The sequence below is a fragment of the Xenopus tropicalis genome, chromosome 8, assembly GCF_000004195.4.
Source record: "Xenopus tropicalis strain Nigerian chromosome 8, UCB_Xtro_10.0, whole genome shotgun sequence".
Classification (NCBI taxonomy): Eukaryota; Metazoa; Chordata; class Amphibia; order Anura; family Pipidae; genus Xenopus; species Xenopus tropicalis.
In genome coordinates, this window is record NC_030684.2 from 137160350 (window position 1) to 137180514 (window position 20165).

General features: G+C 46.4%; 1 protein-coding gene across 1 annotated transcript in view; it reads right to left on the minus strand.

The window, feature by feature from the left end:
• Positions 1-15905, minus strand: part of vangl2 (VANGL planar cell polarity protein 2) — a 53184-nt gene extending 37279 nt beyond the window's left edge. The window contains 1 exon segment of the mRNA NM_001032310.1: positions 15664-15905. The gene's annotated coding sequence lies outside the window, so the exon portion shown is untranslated.
• Between the last annotated feature and the right edge of the window lie 4260 nt (positions 15906-20165).

Consider the following 20165-nt stretch of genomic DNA (forward strand, 5'->3'; position numbering starts at 1 on the left):
AGAATACGCGGGGGACTATTAGAAACCATTCTTGTCTAACTATAAATCTTCTATGACCTGAAGGGATCTGGCTTTTTTGGAAAGAAAAAAAACCCGTTCGACCGAGCCGCTCCCCTGCCATTCTCTGTCATGGGGATTATGCAGGGACCTGCAGACTGACTCAGGTAAACAGCACTTTCACTAGCAGGGCCTCGACAACTTCCCCGCTGTTTGCACAGTGACATTTGCTCAGTCACAAACGGCCCTGGATCCCATTCAAGCCACTGTCACATCTACGTGCGAGGGTTTTTTGAAAGTGTCAAACAAGGGAAGTGCGGCTGCTCTGAATGGACAGGGCAAAAAAAAAAAAAAAAAACAGGGGGGGGGGGGTGTTGTTTAACTGGTTACATTCTTTCTTTATTTCGGTAGGGAAAGGTGGTGACTCCTCGCCCCGCCAGAGAGGACTGTAACGGTTCAGTGGTGCCCAACGAGCCACACCATGATTAGCTTTGGAGAGAAGGCAGCAGCTTGAAGTCAGGTGGGGGGGTTATTCCTTAAGATGCCCATACACGGGCCGACTATAGCTGCCGATATCCGTCCCGATTCGGCAGCTAATCGGCCCGTGTATGGGCAGAACAGAGCGGCCTGGCCGACCGATATCTGGCCTGAAATTGCCCAGATCTCGATCGGCCAGGTTAGAAAATCCAGTCGGATCGGGGACACATTGGCTCGTTGATGCGGTCCCCGAACCGACTGCCCCATAACCACAAATGTAATCTCATCTTTTTTTTTAAGTTAGTTGCTACCCAATATCGCCCACCCGTAGGTGGGGATATCGGGTGAAGATCCGCTCGCTTGGCCGCCAAGTGAGCGGATCTTATAGTGTATGGGGACCTTAGTGGTCTGTGGTAAAGCAAACCTATACCGCCGAACAATATAGGGCTCCAAATATATATCCCATACAATCCTGCTTCATAATTAAACTGTTTTCATAAATATATACCTTTTTTTGCTAGGTCACATCACAAAAGAGTTCTGTCTTTTACTTCTAAACAACTTCCTGCATTACTTCTGGTCATGTGATCTCTGAGGGAGCCCATCACAAAATGGAGGCTCAGGGGAAAGGATGTAAAAGGGCAATATTTACTGATATATATATTCCAGTTCGGCGAGATTCTCTAATAATTGCAACTGTGTGTTGGTTAAGTATTTATTCTGGGGGTTTAGTTTTCCTTTAAAGCCGCAGTGTTCTATTTATTACAATTAGTGGGCAGATACAGCATGTTTAAGAGCCAGATTTGAGATGTTATACGGTGGAATCTATGGAGCCTATGAGTAGATGGGGGGCCATAAAAATCCTTTGGCCTCCAGTTGTCCAGCCCTGCTTTAAACAAGCATGTAATAACTCGTCAGTTGACTTCAACTTTAATTAGTATTAGTCTGTTGAACTGCTATGCTACTTGCCAAAGCCAGAAGGTCTAAGTTAGCCCATCCCCCAATCAGCCTTCATTTACCCTTTAGGCAGCTTTGGCAACACCATCCTCTAAACCTTAAGAGTAACACATGTAGGTAGGTGGATGATACCCAAGTTGCATGAGTGCCATAGGGTGGCAGTTTGAGCAAATATCTCAAAAAGAAGGAGGCCACACATGATGGTGGAGGTGACCAAATCAGGGTGTACGATAGCCAAGTTGCATTAGTACCATAGGGTGGCGGTTTCAGCAAATATCTCAAAAGAAGGAGGCCACACATGATCATGGAAGTGACCAAATCAGGGTGTATGATACCTAAGTTGCATGAGTGCCGTAGGGTGGCGGTTTGGGCAAATATCTCGAAAAGAAGGAGGCTACACATGATGGTGGAGGTGACCAAATCAGGGTGTACGATACCTAAGTTGCATGAGTGCCATAGGGTGGCAGTTTGGGGCAAATATCTCGAAAAGAAGGAGGCTACACATGATGGTGGAGGTGACCAAATCAGGGTGTACGATACCTAAGTTGCATGAGTGCCATAGGGTGGCAGTTTGGGGCAAATATCTCGAAAAGAAGGAGGCTACACATGATGGTGGAGGTGACCAAATCAGGGTGTACGATACCTAAGTTGCATGAGTGCCATAGGGTGGCAGTTTGGGGCAAATATCTCGAAAAGAAGGAGGCTACACATGATGGTGGAGGTGACCAAATCAGGGTGTACGATACCTACGTTGCATGAGTGCCATAGGGTGGCAGTTTGGGGCAAATATCTCGAAAAGAAGGAGGCTACACATGATGGTGGAGGTGACCAAATCAGGGCGTACGATACCTACATTGCATGAGTGCCATAGGGTGGCAGTTTGGGGCAAATATCTTAAAAAGAAGGAGGCTACACATGATGGTGGAGGTGACCAAATCAGGGTGTACGATACCTACGTTGCATGAGTGCCATAGGGTGGCGGTTCGGGCAAATATATCCAGAAGAAGGAGGCCACACATGGCAGCGGAGACCAAACCAGGGTATAGGGATACCTTTAGAGCAAGAGGTGTTGGTTGCAGGAAGTGGCAATGCAGTCCTGTTTTTAAATGGAACCACATGCAAGTGTACTAAACATGGCGGAACTCCAAATAAGCATGTAACTTGAGCCATGTCATAAAGGGTCTCGAGGTTGAGATCCAGCATCAAAGCCTGACTGTTTAAGCTCTAGGCAAGTGTGCTTGTCAGTCTTATTTAGGTCAAGACTTGATCTGAGGCCCAATATTAAGCCAGCCCCCCACCCCATACCTCCTAACAAGGGTTTCAAACCTGAAAACATTTCTCAATAAGTCACGGCTCAAAGAATATTTTTGACACTGAAGCAGCGTTGACCCTACTGTTTGGACCTCCGTTTTAGGCCAAAGCAAGAGAAATATTGACATAAATAATTTAAGTCATTAAGTATTTAAGCTCTCATTCTACTAAATCTGTAGCTACAATGTCTGGATGAGAAACATCTGGATATGATTAATGTTGAGCTACAAAAAGGACCATTCTGAAGATCAAATGAGCTGAACAACCAGATTGTATGGGGGATCTGATAATGCATGGATGGTGACCCTATCTTTCTACACAGAGATCATGAAAAAACTAGGTTTCCAGTCCAGAGCAACACATCATGACCCAACACGAGCATCTGAGGACACCATACAGGAAGTGATAACTGCCTAAATCACGAAAAATATAATCAAACTATGGAAGATATTTCTAAAAGGTTTTCTTGGCTCTGATACGACCAGAGGCACCAGAGACACGTCAAAGAGAAAACGAGTGGCCTATGATATGGGGGATCTGATAATGCATGGGTGGTGACCCCATCTTTCTACACATCACAGAGATCATGAAAGAACAAGGTTTCCAGTCCAGAACAACACCTTATGACCCAACAAGTATCTGAGGACACCATAAAGGAAGTGATAACTGCCTAAATCATGAACAATATAACCAAACTATGATAGTTCTAAAAGGTGTGCTTGGTTCTGGTCATATTTATAACCAGAGACAAGTCAAAGAGACAACGAGTGGCCTAAGAGAAAGGCTGGAGCCCTGGACAAACCAACATGAGGAGGGAAGGCCTTCAAAGATATGTCCATGAAACGAGGGAAGGGATTCAGAGACTACTCAGTGGGAGGGATAGGAATGGGCACAAGTAGATGAAAGGCGGGTGGACGCCAGAGAAAGGAGGGTCGGGGAGTAGCAACCAGACGACAACAGGAGGGGGGTGGAGATACAAGGCAGGGGCAGAAGTAGCAGGGACTGGAGGCAGATCACTAAGATCAGGGGTAGGAGGCCGAGTCAAGGCAACAAGACTACACAAAAGCCAAACTGATGAAAGTGGCAGGCAAGTCAACAAGCAGCAAATAGACTTGGGGTCCTTGATGCCAGAGAAAGGAGGGTTGGGGAGTAGCAACCAGACGACAACAGGGGTGGAGATACAAGGCAGGGGCAGAAGTAGCAGGAACAGGAGGCAGATCCCTAAGATCAGGGGTAGGAGGCCGAGTCAAGGCAACAAGAGAACACAAAAGCCAAACGGATGAAAGTGGCAGGCAAACCAACAAGAAGCAACTAGACTTGGGGTCCTGGTAGGGAAAGTATAAAAGGAAGCACATAATGGCACAAGCTACGGCGGGGAGGGGGGGGTTGAGCAGAAAACCAAGCAGCGGGCAGAGCGGATTCCTTTATCCCACTAACAGCACATGTTCACACTCTCACAATTAGCAGGTTTCCTCTCCCACCAGGCAGAATAACTGCGCCACTGGCTGTGGGCAAACACCAACCCTTTGCTGTGTTAATATCCAGGCGGCAGGGGAGGCAGCCTCTAAAGCCTCCAGCTGGGAGTCTGGGACACTTCACGTTCTCTTCCAAGTGGGGACCAAACACTCACACACACACGGGCCTGGCTTCCCTATTAACAATGCACACCCTGGGGAATCAACAGAAAATCCTGCTTCGTTTAAAGGGGAAGTTAAGAATAAACACGGAGGGGCACAATGGTCTTCTATGGTATACTTTCTCTTTAACATAAAACTCAACCCAACCCACCCTAATCACAATATATAGCAGTGGCAGTTCCATAGCTTCTCAGCCAATAACAGCCCACCCACGTTTGTGTCACACCCCCAGGAACCAGCACCCCGCTGCACTTGCACCCCCGGAACCATCTGCTGTGTGATTCTGACCGGGTTCCATGGCCGCCCTCACTCCTCCTAATCTGCAAATAATTTACACTGAATAAACAAACAATAAATCAACGGGGGTGGCTGGGGGCCAAACACGGAATTGATTCCTTTCTCTCTATTTTTTTTTTTTATACGCTCATTAAAGGGCAACTACACCCGACACACTGTTTTCTGCACAATTGAAGAAATTTTCCGATATTGGTTAAACGTTTCCAATGATATTATTTGCTTTTGTAACTGAACGCTGCAGGTTTACCCTTCTCTATCAGTACTCCTTCGGGTCAGCTGGCTTATGCGCCATTGTTTCAGGAGTCAGAACCAGCAGTGTCAATACCAGCAACAACAAAAAACTGCTTGTCGCAGCAATTTCAATAAAAGAATCATTTTAAATCCAGTGAAAAAATATTCTAGAAGAGTCGGAATGCAAGAACTACCCCCCCCCCCCAAGGCAAAGACACCCCTCCTTCTGTACTTGTGCTGCAAAACACCAGCACCTTTGTCTATTCTGACTGAAGCCTATGTCATTATTGACACAAGGGAATGAAAAATCATAGTTGAATAAAATAGAAACTAAACTTTGCCAAGTGACTGAACAATAGAGAAGCTGAATAAATAAAATACTGAAAGGCCTGAAACGGTGTCTGGGTCCAAAACCGACTTCAAATTCCTTTTTTTTCATCAAAAAGTGTTATTGGGGACAGGTATGGGGTGCAACGGGGCCCCTTTCTCTGTATATATTGACTAGAAACTTGTTATTATTGCCGATTATTCAGCAATTATTGGCTAATTCTTTAGTGTCCTGGGTGGCAAGGGTGTAACCATCCCTAAGGTGGGAGGGGTTAGCCTATAAAACCACCTCCAAAGTGGGAGGTGTTAGCAACAACCTGCAGCCAATAATTCCCTCAGAATAAATGAGAAAAAAGGAGAAAAGGCACAGGTTATATAGCAGATAACAGATAAGCTCTGTAGAATACAATGGTGTTTTATCTGCTACATAACCTGTGCCTTTTCCCCTTTGTATGGCTGCCCCAGTGGCTACACAGCAGCTTTGTTTATATAAACTATATACAGGTATGGGATCCCTTATCCGGAAACCCGATATCCAGAAAGCTCCGAATTACGGAAAGCCTGTCTCCCATAGACCCCATTATAAGCAAATAATTCAGATTTTAAAAATTGATTTCCTTTTTCTCTGTAAAAATAAAACAGTACCTGTACTTGATCCCAACTAAGATATAATTACCCCTTATTGGGGGCAGAACAGCCCTATTGGGTTTATTTCATGGTTAAATGATTCCCTTTTCTCTGTAATAATAAAACAGTACCTGTACTTGATCCCAACTAAGATATAATTACCCCTTATTGGGGCAGAACAGCCCTATTGGGTTTATTTCATGGTTAAATGATTCCCTTTTCTCTGTAATAATAAAACAGTACCTGTACTTGATCCCAACTAAGATATAATTACCCCTTATTGGGGGCAGAACAGCCCTATTGGGTTTATTTCATGGTTAAATGATTCCCTTTTCTCTGTAATAATAAAACAGTATCTTGTAATTGATCCCAACTAAGATATAATTACCCCTTATTGGGGGCAGAACAATCCTATTGGGTTTATTTAATGGTTAAATGATTCCCTTTTCTCTGTAATAATAAAACAGTACCTGTACTTGATCCCAACTAAGATATAATTACCCCTTATTGGGGGCAGAACAGCCCTATTGGGTTTATTTCATGGTTAAATGATTCCCTTTTCTCTGTAATAATAAAACAGTACCTGTACTTGATCCCAACTAAGATATAATTACCCCTTATTGGGGGCAGAACAGCCCTATTGGGTTTATTTAATGGTTAAATGATTCCCTTTTCTCTGTAATAATAAAACAGTACCTGTACTTGATCCCAACTAAGATATAATTACCCCTTATTGGGGCAGAACAGCCCTATTGGGTTTATTTAATGGTTAAATGATTCCCTTTTCTCTGTAATAATAAAACAGTACCTGTACTTGATCCCAACTAAGATATAATTACCCCTTATTGGGGGCAGAACAGCCCTATTGGGTTTATTTAATGGTTAAATGATTCCCTTTTCTCTGTAATAATAAAACAGTACCTGTACTTGATCCCAACTAAGATATAATTAATCCTTACTGGATGCAAAATAATCTTATTGAGTTTAATTAATGTTTTATTGATTTTTTTAATAGACTTAAGGTATGAAGATCCACATTACGGAAAGACCCCTCTATCCGGAATACCCTTGGTCCCGGGCATTCTGGATAATGGGTCCTATGCCTGTACAACTTTGTGTAATTGTGATATCACCTGTTAACTAATTTTTACAATCTTAGTGACGTCACAACAGCACTCTTAAAACAGAATATAAATCAATAGGAGCCCACGCATTAGGCCTATGTATTGCATGAATAGAGGCTACAGATATTTCTAGATAGACAGCTGAATTATCCAAAGAATGCAAATATTTTGAAACCCCCTAAGGGGCACGAGGTTCCGTGTGTTCTTTGCTAACCAGGAGCCCCATTCTGCGGCACGGAGCCACCACGGATGAGTGCAAGCCATGAAAGGCAAACAACGACTAACAGTAGAGATGAGCCCTAAGAGCTTCCGATCCAGAGGACTTATGGAATCGTAGGCTGCTTCCAGTCATACAAAAGGCCTGCCCGAGCTTGCTCCTTCCCCGTGTTTTATACTCGGCTTAATCCCGACTAAGTAGATCAAGTTCCCTGACAATGGCTCAGGAGTCACTTTTCAGGGCTGCCTAATAAAGCTAAGAAATATGTACTCAAGAGCAGGTAAAATGGGTCGACTCCCTTTAGAAATAGTAACACTAGAGTAAATCTCTTCTAAAAAGGTTCCTATTGAGGAGGTGTGTGCTTTTCCCACAAGCTCCTGTTTGGTTTCCTGACTGCGGCTTTCAGCGGCTATTGGCCAGAACGCAGCGCCACACACTCCTTACAAGACTGACAGCTTCCTACAAACATACAGCACTGTCTAAACACTATGGCAGCTCCTACCCATATGTATAAATACAAATATACAGAGAAGGAATGTTCTGGGCACACAATAAGCTGTACCCCCATACTGTACTGTCTAAGGGAAACACTATGGCACCTCCTACCCATATGTATAAATACAAATATACAGAGAAGGAATGTTCTGGGCACACAATAAGCTGTACCCCCATACTGTACTGTCTAAGGGAAACACTATGGCACCTCCTACCCATATGTATAAATACAAATATACAGAGAAGGAATGTTCTGGGCACACAATAAGCTGTACCCCCATACTGTACAGTCTAAGGGAAACACTATGGCACCTCCTACCCATATGTATAAATACAAATATACAGAGAAGGAATGTTCTGGGCACACAATAAGCTGTACCCTCATACTGTACTGTCTAAGGGAAACACTATGGCACCCCCTACCCATATGTATAAATACAAATATACAGAGAAGGAATGCTCTGGGCACACAATAAGCTGTACCGCCATACTGTACTGTCTAAGGGAAACATTATGGCACCCCCTACCCATATGTATAAATACAAATATACAGAGAAGGAATGCTCTGGGCACACAATAAGCTGTACCCCCATACTGTACAGTCTAAGGGAAACACTATGGCACCTCCCTCCCATATGTATAAATACAAATATACAGAGAAGGAATGTTCTGGGCACACAATAAGCTGTACCCCCATACTGTACAGTCTAAGGGAAACACTATGGCACCTCCCTCCCATATGTATAAATACAAATATACAGAGAAGGAATGTTCTGGGCACACAATAAGCTAAACTGTCATACTGTACTGTCTATGGGAAACAATATGGTACCTTTAACCCATATGTATAAATACAAATATTCAGAGAAGGCATGCTCTGGGCATACAATACACTATACCTTTATATTTTACTCTGTAAGGAAAACAATATGACACCTTTAACCCATATGTATAAATACAAATACACAGAGAAGGAATGTTCTGGGCACACAAAACAAAAAATTACTATTACTTGTCAACAACAAATGTTTTTCAGGTTGCCATTTCTCTATTAAGGGGCGTGTCATTGTGAGAAGGGGTTGTGGGTAGGCAGAATACTAAGCAACTCCTTGCACAAAGGGTGGGCGAGTAAGGGGCGCCCAGCCTCGGGCAGGAATGCAGATCATTATGGGCACGTGCAGATGCCAACATGGGCCCTATCATACAAACACTCTCACTGCCAGACTAGTGCGGTCACGGTGACCTCTGCAATATCCCCTTAGGCTAAATCATTCATATTCACATTACATGGCAGCTCAGAAACCAGTGCAGTCTGCATCACAACTGATTAATAACCAGCCCTGTACCATCAGCTACTGTAGATTTTCTGCTAAAGCTTTGATCATTTCCCACTGACCCCTGGGCCCAAACATTATTCCTCCGTCAGGCTACAGTTTTACTGTTATTGTTACTTTTTATTACTTATTTTCCTATTCAGTCCCTCTCCTGTTCATATATCAGTCTCTCATTCAAACCAGGATTCTGAGACGGGAGAAGCCGAGGCCTGGGAACGCTACTGTGTCTGCATTAGTTTCATTTAAATCAGCCGCTATATACTATAGTGTAGCGCTGTCACTATAAACAATGGGCCTTTTACATACAGAGTGTCATTGATCTTGTTGTTATTATTGTGAGGCTGTTGCTTTGTTGGGCCAAAGTCAAACTGGGAGGATTTCCAGCAGTAATTACACACCAAATCCACATCCAAATTTCATCACCCTACAAAGCTCAGTTAAGAGGGTGCTGCTCTAACAGACTTAATGAATAGGATAAAGCAATCACCCCATAACTCTCCCTAACTGGCCTTCAGGCTGGGCCCCCTTAGCCCATAACAAGGTTACAGATATATAGAAACATTGGGGTAACAGTCACCCCGCTATAGTTCCAGGGGTACCCAGGGCACAAATAAGCACTCACCCCAAATCCCCCCCTAACTGGCCTTCAGGCTGGGCCCCCTTAGCCCATAACAAGGTTACAGATATATAGAAACATTGGGGTAACAGTCACCCTGCTATAGTTCCAGGGGTACAGGGCACAAATAAGCACTCACCCCAAATCCCCCCCTAACTGGCCTTCAGGCTGGGCCCCCTTAGCCCATAACAAGGTTACAGATATATAGAAACATTGGGGTAACAGTCACCCCGCTATAGTTCCAGGGGTACCCAGGGCACAAATAAGCACTCACCCCAAATCCCCCCCTAACTGGCCTTCAGGCTGGGCCCCCTTAGCCCATAACAAGGTTACAGATATATAGAAACATTGGGGTAACAGTCACCCTGCTATAGTTCCAGGGGTACCCAGGGCACAAATAAGCACTCACCCCAAATCCCCCCCTAACTGGCCTTCAGGCTGGGCCCCCTTAGCCCATAACAAGGTTACAGATATATAGAAACATTGGGGTAACAGTCACCCCGCTATAGTTCCAGGGGTACCCAGGGCACAAATAAGCACTCACCCCAAATCCCCCCCTAACTGGCCTTCAGGCTGGGCCCCCTTAGCCCATAACAAGGTTACAGATATATAGAAACATTGGGGTAACAGTCACCCCGCTATAGTTCCAGGGGTACCCAGGGCACAAATAAGCACTCACCCCAAATCCCCCCCTAACTGGCCTTCAGGCTGGGCCCCCTTAGCCCATAATAAGGTTACAGATATATAGAAACATTGGGGTAACAGTCACCCCGCTATAGTTCCAGGGGTACCCAGGGCACAAATAAGCACTCACCCCAAATCCCCCCCTAACTGGCCACCCTTATAACAAGGTTACAGACATACTGGGATATCGTTGCTATGGTTCCCCGCGAGAGTTAAAAATGCCGTTTGTGCAGTAATTTCTTAATTAACGCTGGGGCTACAAACACAGACATTGCTGCTAATTATACACATTGAGTCTAGAGCCAGGAATTTGTACCGTAAATACCGAAGTGAAAAGTGCAAATACTGAGTCTTATTATATTCAGGTTTCAGGACGATGTAATAAAGACTCGGGGGGGGGGGGGGGGGGGGGGGGGGGCTAATAAACACAGGGTTTAACTACCTCTCCATTACAGGCAGCTGATGACAAATAGAATGAATGCTACTGAAAGCCATATCTGTCTGGCTGTTCCTATCGGCTGCACTGCTGGCCCCGACTCCTGTAACAATGTAGCGGAAGCCAGCTAATTAACCGCTACATTGTTTCACAACGGATAAGCGAATACTTCAATGGATCTAGAACTGATTGCAAGCTCCTCGGGACAGAACGTACACCCTTAAAATGCTACACACCTGTTACATAAATCTCACCCCCCCTCCATACAATGCAGGCAGGATGCCCCCAATGTCAGGTGATAGTTTATGACACGCGAAGGGGGGGGGGGGGGTATTTGCGTTTGAATGACTGCCCCATCTGTACTAACAGAGCCATGAATGGGGCAGGGGGCAGACTATTCCATTGTGGCACAGTTCATGGGGGAGGCCCATGAGTAGAGGGACAATGATTAACCACTACCTTTTGTCTCTAGTTTCCCCCCCTACCCATGCTGGGCCTGGTTAGTTTACATCAGGATTAGGCGGTGGGTGTCCCTCCAGCTGTTCATGGATTTTAAAGCCCCAAATACCCCCCATTGATTACAGTAAACCCAGTAACCCCTAGGGCAGCCAGTACTGTGTTTGAAGGGGGCAAAAAGCCTTGTGGTTAAAGAGTAAAGCAGCAGTTATGGTAGAAATAGCTGTCCTGCCCAACTGCTGTCAAACTACAACTCCCAGCATCCCCCAGGAGCCATTGAACGCTTGGGTTTATTTAGCCGTATACCGTTCCACTACTAAAGTCTTCCTCAGACACAGTGTCAGGGGGAGAGATATATGTGTTACTGATGAGTATCGCAAGGGGAAAATGCCAAGAAAGGGAATTGACGGAGCAGGAAATGCATGTTTATGGGAGATCTGGCCAACCTTGAAATTGTCAGGGAGGTCTGGCGTGGAGAGGCTCCTATCTGCTGTCAGCATCTCCCGCAGTTCAGATGAATGGGCAATGACAGGTTGCTGAATAGAAGTGAACTGTTGCATAGCACGAGGGGGAAGCTATTTAATCTGCACTCCCCACTTCCTGTTTGGTTCTGGTCGGAAAGGTCCAAGCTAGGAACTGAGGGACACGCTTCCCCGATTCCAGTCAAGAGGATAAAGCACTACAGCTCCTGTAGAACTACAACTCCCTGCCCTTCCCCAAGTTTTACCAGAACTGGGTCTTAAAGATGCCAACTACAGAGTACTTCCTGGTGTCAGCAGCTATCGGGTTGCTAGGGTCCAAACTGCCTTAGCAACCAAGAAATGGTTGGTAGCCACGCTGTGCTGGGTCACATCAAAGATTTTCTACTCCTGAGGGCATCCAGGCACCTAGCAGTCCGTCATCGGGTCTTAACGTCGGCACGTCCCCCGAGGCACATCTATCAGCCATGGGATAAAGTGCAATGGAGAGATGGAGCATCGGGATAAGAAGCAGACACACAGAGCCGTGTTTATTCTGTAAGTGCTCCCTCTTCAAACAAGAGGTCTCTATGTGCCGTTTCCACCATGGAATCCTTTAGCAAAGACCTTTAGTTGAACCTTTACCCCCTGTGGCTCTAAAATACCCCCCCCCCCCCCCGCTGCTACTATACCAGGGCAAAGAAACCCACTGCTCCTGTGCCATATACCCCTCCCTGGGGTTAAGTACAAAAGATGCCCATGTAGAACCCCCAGGGAGAGGACCACATCACCCTGGGGAGACCCCCAGGGAGAGACCACATCACCCTGGGGAGAGGCCCATGTAGAACCACCAGGGAGGAGGACCACATCTCCCCGAGGAGAGGCCCATGTAGAACCCCCAGGGAGAGGCCCATGTAGAACCCCCAGGAAGGAAGGCCCACATCAGCCCAGGGAGAGGCCCATGTAGAACCACTAGAGAGAGGACCACATCACACCAGGGAGAGGCCCATGTAGAACCACCAGGGAGAGGACCACATCGCCCCAGGGAGATGCCCATGTAGAACCACCAAGGAGAGGACCACATCACCCTGGGGAGAGGCCCATGTAGAACCACCAGGGAGGAGGACCACATCTCCCCGAGGAGAGGCCCATGTAGAACCCCCAGGGAGAGGCCCATGTAGAACCCCCAGGAAGGAAGGCCCACATCAGCCCAGGGAGAGGCCCATGTAGAACCACTAGAGAGAGGACCACATCACACCAGGGAGAGGCCCATGTAGAACCACCAGGGAGAGGACCACATCGCCCCAGGGAGATGCCCATGTAGAACCACCAAGGAGAGGACCACATCACCCTGGGGAAAGGCCCACGTAGAACCACCAGGGAGAGGACCACATCACCCCGGGGAGAGGCCCATGTAGAACCACCAGGGAGAGGGTCACAACACCAGCCTAATTTTCAAAGATATCTTGCCATATATTGGTCAGAAAGGCCCCATGCAGTGGCCAATGCAAGCTTTAAATGCCTACATTTACGCCTGACCCACCATCCGCACCAGCCTGGGGTAATTCATGTGCCAAATACCCACCACTACCGAAAACCATCACCAGAGCTGCACATCCTGGCTATAACTACAGCCAAACCAGCGCCAAGATTTCTGGACTATGAACCCAATACCCTATGCTATAACTTGTTTTTATTCTCCCCACCTGTTACCCCCCAACCCTACTTTTTTGGCAGGTACCATCTGAATGAACCCCCCAGGCACCTAAATCATCTTCCCAGCCCTTTCACTAACGCTCCTTCTCATGGGGTGGGAATGTCACTTTTTTTTTTCTTTTATAAGGACCAACACTATCACCCTTTCTCCTTTGTAATTCTGTCCCATTCAGTGGGAAACAGCCACCCCCGCCGTGCCCTGATAGATCTACCCACCCCCCCTTCACAGATACTTGACCCTGACACTCAATTACTGGGCTCGGAATGCATTTCAAATTCATTAATTTTAGGTCACACACAAACATTTAATGCACACGCATGTAAATCGTATATACTGACAGATTATACACACACTAAAGGGGAAATAAACCCAAAAATACATTCACAGTCTTTAACTGTATTTTTTTGTTGTTCGCAGCTTTGTGGTTAATTATTAATGAGGCTCTGCTTTACTACACCGTGGTGTTATCATCGCTCCTTTATGGCATGAATGTAGAACAATAAACACCTATTTGTGTTCTGTAGGAGAGTAAACAGGCCGGCCCAGACGGCCCTTCCCGAGAGGCTAGCAACGGGGGAAACAATTGAGTGCAGAACGGCCGGTGTGGATTGGGTGTGAAGTGTAACGTTGGCAGTTCCTCCCCAAACCAACCCGCCCCAGGCAACTGACTTATGACCCAGGCTGATCCGTCAGGAGAGTCCCTGGCTTGGTGGGGCCTTGCAGGGATTTCAGTGGAATTCAAGGCCTTGGGAAGGGAAATGCGGCTGCTGCGAGTGCTCTGTGCCAGGCTTAGTAAGGCTCAGGCAGTGCTGAAAGGATCACTGACACCCCCAGCTTCCCATGGGAATGCCGCAGCTATGGATCTAACCAGGGGAATGGGAATCAAAGGCAAAATGAAGGATCAGGCTTACTTAATGGGAGATACTCCAGATGCTGCTGAAGGAGGGGTGCTGGGAGTTGCATCTTAAAAAGATCTGGAGGGCCTCAACTAGCCCATGCTTGATCTGATGAATGCAGGAGAATCAGGGCGGTCGGATCTAGATCCAACAGGAGGGCTGCTGTGCGGGGCAATAGGGCAAGGTCCATAGGGAAGGCTATGGTCAGCAGTAATAGGGATGAGAGGCAAGGCCGTGGCTCCCAGATCTAATGGGGGGGGGGGGGGGGGCTGGGGTGCAGGGCATTAGGGCAAGATCTAAAGGGAAGGATAGGGATCAGGAGTAATAGGGATGAGAGACAAGGGGGATCTAATAGGGGGGCTGGGGTGCAGAGCAATAGGGCTAGATCTAAAGGGAAGGCTTCAGCAGGGATCAGCAGTGATAGGGATGAGAGGCAAGGCCATGGGTCCCAGATCTAATGGGGGGGCTGTTGTGTAGGGCAATAGGGCTAGATCTAAAGGGAAGGCTATGGATCAGCAGTAATAGGGATAAGAGGCAAGGCCGTGGCTCCCAGATCTAATGGGGGGGGGGGCTGTTGTGTAGGGCAATAGGGCAAGATCTAAAGGGAAAGATGGGTGGCTCCCAGATCTAATGGGGGGGGGTACAAATGGGAGGTCTAGGGATCAGGATAATTGGATCCAGGCTGAAAGAAGGGATGAGGTGCAGGGCCATAGGGCCCCAATCTAATGGGAGGGCAAAGGCTTAGGGTAATTAGATCCAGGCTGAAAGAAGGGATGAGGTGCAGGGCCGCGAGGGCAGGATTTAATAGGATGGCCAAGTTTTAGGGTAATTGGACCATGAGGGGTATATATACAGGAAGGGCTGGAGTGCAAATGGGAGGTCTAAGGGTCAGAGTAATTGGATCCAGACTTAAAGCAAGGGATGAGGTGCAGGGCCACAGGGCCCAGAGCTACTGGGAGGGCAAAGGCTCAGGGTAATGGGATTTAGGCTGAAAAGAGGGATGAGGTGCAGGGCCATGGAACCCCACATCTAGCTGCTACCCAGAGCCAATGGGAGGCCAGGCATCAGGGTAACCGGACCCATAATAGTCAGTGGCACCCAGCTCTAACCAGAGGGCTTGGGTGCAGGGCTAGGGAATATGGGTACAGGGGCCCAAATGCCAAGCAGGCCAGTGAAACCCACAGTAACATAGGGAAAGGCATGTACCTGGGAAGCCAATGTAGGATAGAATGATAGATAGAATGATAGCAGGCAGTTGCAGGCAGCAGCAGGCAGTTTGAGGGCACAGCAAGGAGACTGTACCACTCTCACCCACCCATGGGGGGCACAATGTACCCGGCACAATCCACCCCGGGGGAGAGGTACTTACCAGGGCAGCAGGCAGGCTCCCGGCGGGCATGGGATCCCAGGCACTGGGGGAAGGGAGACGGACGGAGGCTGTTTGAGAAAAGGAGGCGGAGGGAGAAAGGGGGAGCGCCAGTCCTTTTGTAGGAGCCTCGCTGCGCCGGTATTGCGCCGGTATTGCGCTAAATCCACAGGGCGACACTCGGGGTGCGGGGAGAGGGGTCACAGGCGGCCGAACGGGGAGCGGGCGGGATCCCCCGGAGATCCACAACGCACAATCCTTAGGCTGTGAGAGAGAGAGCAGCGCTGTGCCTCCGCCCCCAAGCTCCATACACTTCTACGGCTGCAGCCCGGCAAGCCCCGCCCTCCCGGCAAGCCCCACCCACCGCTCTCCTCCCCCCTCCCTGCCCATTGTCTCACTTCCCCGGATCCCCTTTCTGTGGGGGGGGGGGGGGGCAAACCCAGCGCAGCTTGGGGCTTTAGCACTGATCTTATTTGGGATTTCTTTCCCCTCTCACCTTCTGCTGCTGCCTAATCGCTCCCTAAGGGCTGTTTAGCAAGTCATTATCAGAGGCCAACTAGCTGCCTGGTATATACTGGGGTGGGTGTCACAGAAGGGTTAATGTTAGGCTATCTGCCTATAGACTGAGCCTAACAATTCTACTGCTTAGTGATGTCATAGCCTTAACAATGCTGCTTAGTGATGTCATCCCTTAGAATGGAAGCTTAGTGATGTCACTGCTCACATGGCTCCCTGGTGTGTCTGTATCATTATATATAGTGAATAAAGTACCCCCTATTGTAACATATAGGGATATTATAAGGCACAGAAGGGTTCTATGGCCATATAAAGGTTATTTGTGGCTCTTGTATATTATATAGTGAATAAAGTACCCCCTATTGTAACATATAGGGATATTATAAGGCACAGAGGAGTTCCATGGCCATATAAAGGGTATTTGTGGCTCTTGTATATTATATAGTGAATAAAGTACCCCCTATTGTAACATATAGGGATATTATAAGGCACAGAGGGGTTCCATGGCCATATAAAGGGTATTTGTGGCTCCTGTATATTATATAGTGAATAAAGTGCCCCCTATTGTAACATATAGGGATATTATAAGTCACAGAGGGGTTCCATGGCCATATAAAGGGTATTTGTGGCTCCTGTATATTATATAGTGAATAAAGTACCCCCTATTGTAACATATAGGGATATTATAAGTCATAGAGAAGTCCCATGACCATAAAGGTCATGGAAATCATAGGTCACTTCTAATATCCTCATATTTTACAACAGGGGTACTTTATTTATTATAATATACAAGTTTAAGTGAGTCATGTGACAGAAATGACATCACCAAGCTCAGATTATAACTGATGACATTACTACTCACCATTTATAAGGATATCATTTATGGTTTGGTCCCATAGGGAAATTACTGTATATTATATATGTATATATGTACCTTTATATGGTCATGGGACTGGGGAAAAAACCCAGACCGATCCGGGGCACGCAGGTTGTCCTCTCTCGATGTGCCTAAGTATATGCGCTCGGGGGTTGGGTGGGCGGCGGGGGCCACATGGGGGTCTCTTGGGGGGGTTTAATTGGGCCCTGCAACCCCTCAGTCTGACCCTGATGGAACCCCTCTGTGACTTATAATATCCCTATATTTTACAATAAGGGGTACTTTATTCACTATATAATATACAAGAGCCACAAATACCCTTTATATGGCCATGGAACCCCTCTGTGACTTATAATATCCATATATGTTACAATAAGGGGTACTTTATTCACTATATAATATACAGGAGCCACAAATAACCTTTATCTGGCCATGGAACCCCTCTGTGAATTATAATATCCCTATATGTTACAATAGGGAGTACTTTATTCACTATATAATATACAGGAGCCACAAATAACCTTTATATGGCCATGGAACCCCTCTGTGACTTATAATATCCCTATATGTTACAATAGGGGGTACTTTATTCACTATATAATATACAAGAGCCACAGATACCCTTTATATGGCCATGGAACCCCTCTGTGACTTATAATATCCCTATATGTTACAATAGGGGGTACTTTATTCACTATATAATATACAGGAGCCACAAATACCCTTTATATGGCCATGGAACCCCTCTGTGAATTATAATATCCCTATATGTTACAATAGGGGCTACTTTATTCACTATATAATATACAGGAGCCACAAATAACCTTTATATGGCCATGGAACCCCTCTGTGCCTTATAATATCCCTATATGTTACAATAGGGGGTACTTTATTCACTATATAATATACAGGAGCCACAAATAACCTTTATATGGCCATGGAACCCCTCTGTGAATTATAATATCCCTATATGTTACAATAGGGGGTACTTTATTCACTATATAATATACAAGAGCCACAAATACCCTTTATATGGCCATGGAACCCCTCTGTGACTTATAATATCCCTATATGTTACAATAGGGGGTACTTTATTCACTATATAATATACAGGAGCCACAAATACCCTTTATATGGCCATGGAACCCCTCTGTGCCTTATAATATCCCTATATGTTACAATAGGGGGTACTTTATTCACTATATAATATACAGGAGCCACAAATACCCTTTATATGGCCATGGAACCCCTCTGTGACTTATAATATCCCTATATGTTACAATAGGGGGTACTTTATTCACTATATAATATACAAGAGCCACAAATAACCTTTATATGGCCATGGAACCCCTCTGTGACTTATAATATCCCTATATTTTACAATAAAGGATACTAGAAGTCAAGATTTTCACAACCTTTATAAAAGCAGGGGGTAAAAAGCTGCATCCGCGTGCACCCAGCAAACTTTAATTCTGGGCCCCCACACCATCCTGCATTGAGGCTAAGCATAATGTAGTGGAGGTATTAGGGGTGCAGTAGATTTGCCCCCCCCCCCGGCAATGTGGTTCTGCCAGTGGCATGCCTTTATATGGTCATGGGACCCCTCACTGATTTCTAATATTCTTGTAGTTTTACATCAGGGACAATAGTTTTCCCTATATTTCTATATGTATCGTGTTGAACTACAACTGCTAGCCCCCCCCCCCCCCTGTTGCCAAATGCTGATGGGAGTGGTGGTAGAACAAACATAGTTTGGATCATGTTTATCAGGCTTCTTTGCCGAGGATGCTGGGAGATGTAGTTCATTACTTGGTCGGGGCAAGGGGGGTCTGACTGCATCTGGGCCCCCCACCTCAACACCACCCGGTATATAATGTGCAAACAAGGCCCATGGTACTATAGTTACACCTCTGCTTTGTACTTTGCCTGGGCCCCCTTTTATTCTAGACCTTGCCCTTTATTTGCTGTTTGTAGTTCAGCAACAATGCCAGTTGCAGGCTTTCTATGGCCGAGCAACAGGTTTGCTGAGGATTCTGGGAGATGTAGTACAGCAGGTGGTGTGAATAATAGATCTGTACTTTTGTCATTGCCATGGATTACCCCCCCCCCCACCTGCTTTAAAAGCCTAAGATTTAGAATACGCTAAGGAAGAGCGCCTTTATCTGGAGAAGAAGCCACCCCCCAATAAAGAGAGCTCTGGGGGTCCTTCCCCTTTAACTGAATGGGAGGTTAATAGAATTCCTTTTCCAGGCAATAATATCGTTTCCTTTATTCCCCGCAGCCGCGCATCTCCCACCCTCACATTGCTCCAATTAGCACCATGTGCTAGTGCTTAAATGTGACCGAGCGAGTGCAGCGCAGGGCAGGGCAACCCACCTGGAACACACAGGATTCATTTCACATTGATTTTCCCCTCCTTTTTTTAGGCAGTACATTCATAATCACTGTCCAGTCGCTAAAAGGGAGGTAGATGGATTAACCCATTCTAGAATATCAAGGGACGTACCAACACGTGTCTAAGGAGGGATGCACCACCCATATAATAATAGCATAATAACAGTTCCAGACCAATGGCATTAAGGCGTTGCCATTTAAACTTGAGCACCAATGCCTATGAAGCCGTTATGAGTAGTTCATAATATTGTGATAAATGTCTTCTCCTGTACTGCTTGGTACATGTAAGCTGGATAATAATAACAATGGCACCTGTAGTGACTGGAACAGATAGTGTCCTTGAGATGGAACTTTCTTATTGGATAGACAAGCAATATGGCAGCTTCCATTCATAGCGTTCTTAACTTCCAAGGTTCATCCGCTGCTGCTGAGCATCTACTCATTACCTAGCTCTCATTCCAGGTTCTACCAACTGGGTCCTGCCATTGGGGAGTCCAAGAATTAACCTTAAAAGCCATTGTGATAATCGATTTCTACTATCTAGACTCAATAGTGGCTCCAGAGGGTCCTAGATCTGTGGGCCAGCTGGCCATAAACAGACAATGTTGAATTGGGGGTACCTTGGACCACCAGTCCTCAAGGACTCCTGCTGAAAAACCATGGCCAACTGCCTATCCCTTAGGACACGTCAGGGTCAGGCCCATTGTGTATCACTGTG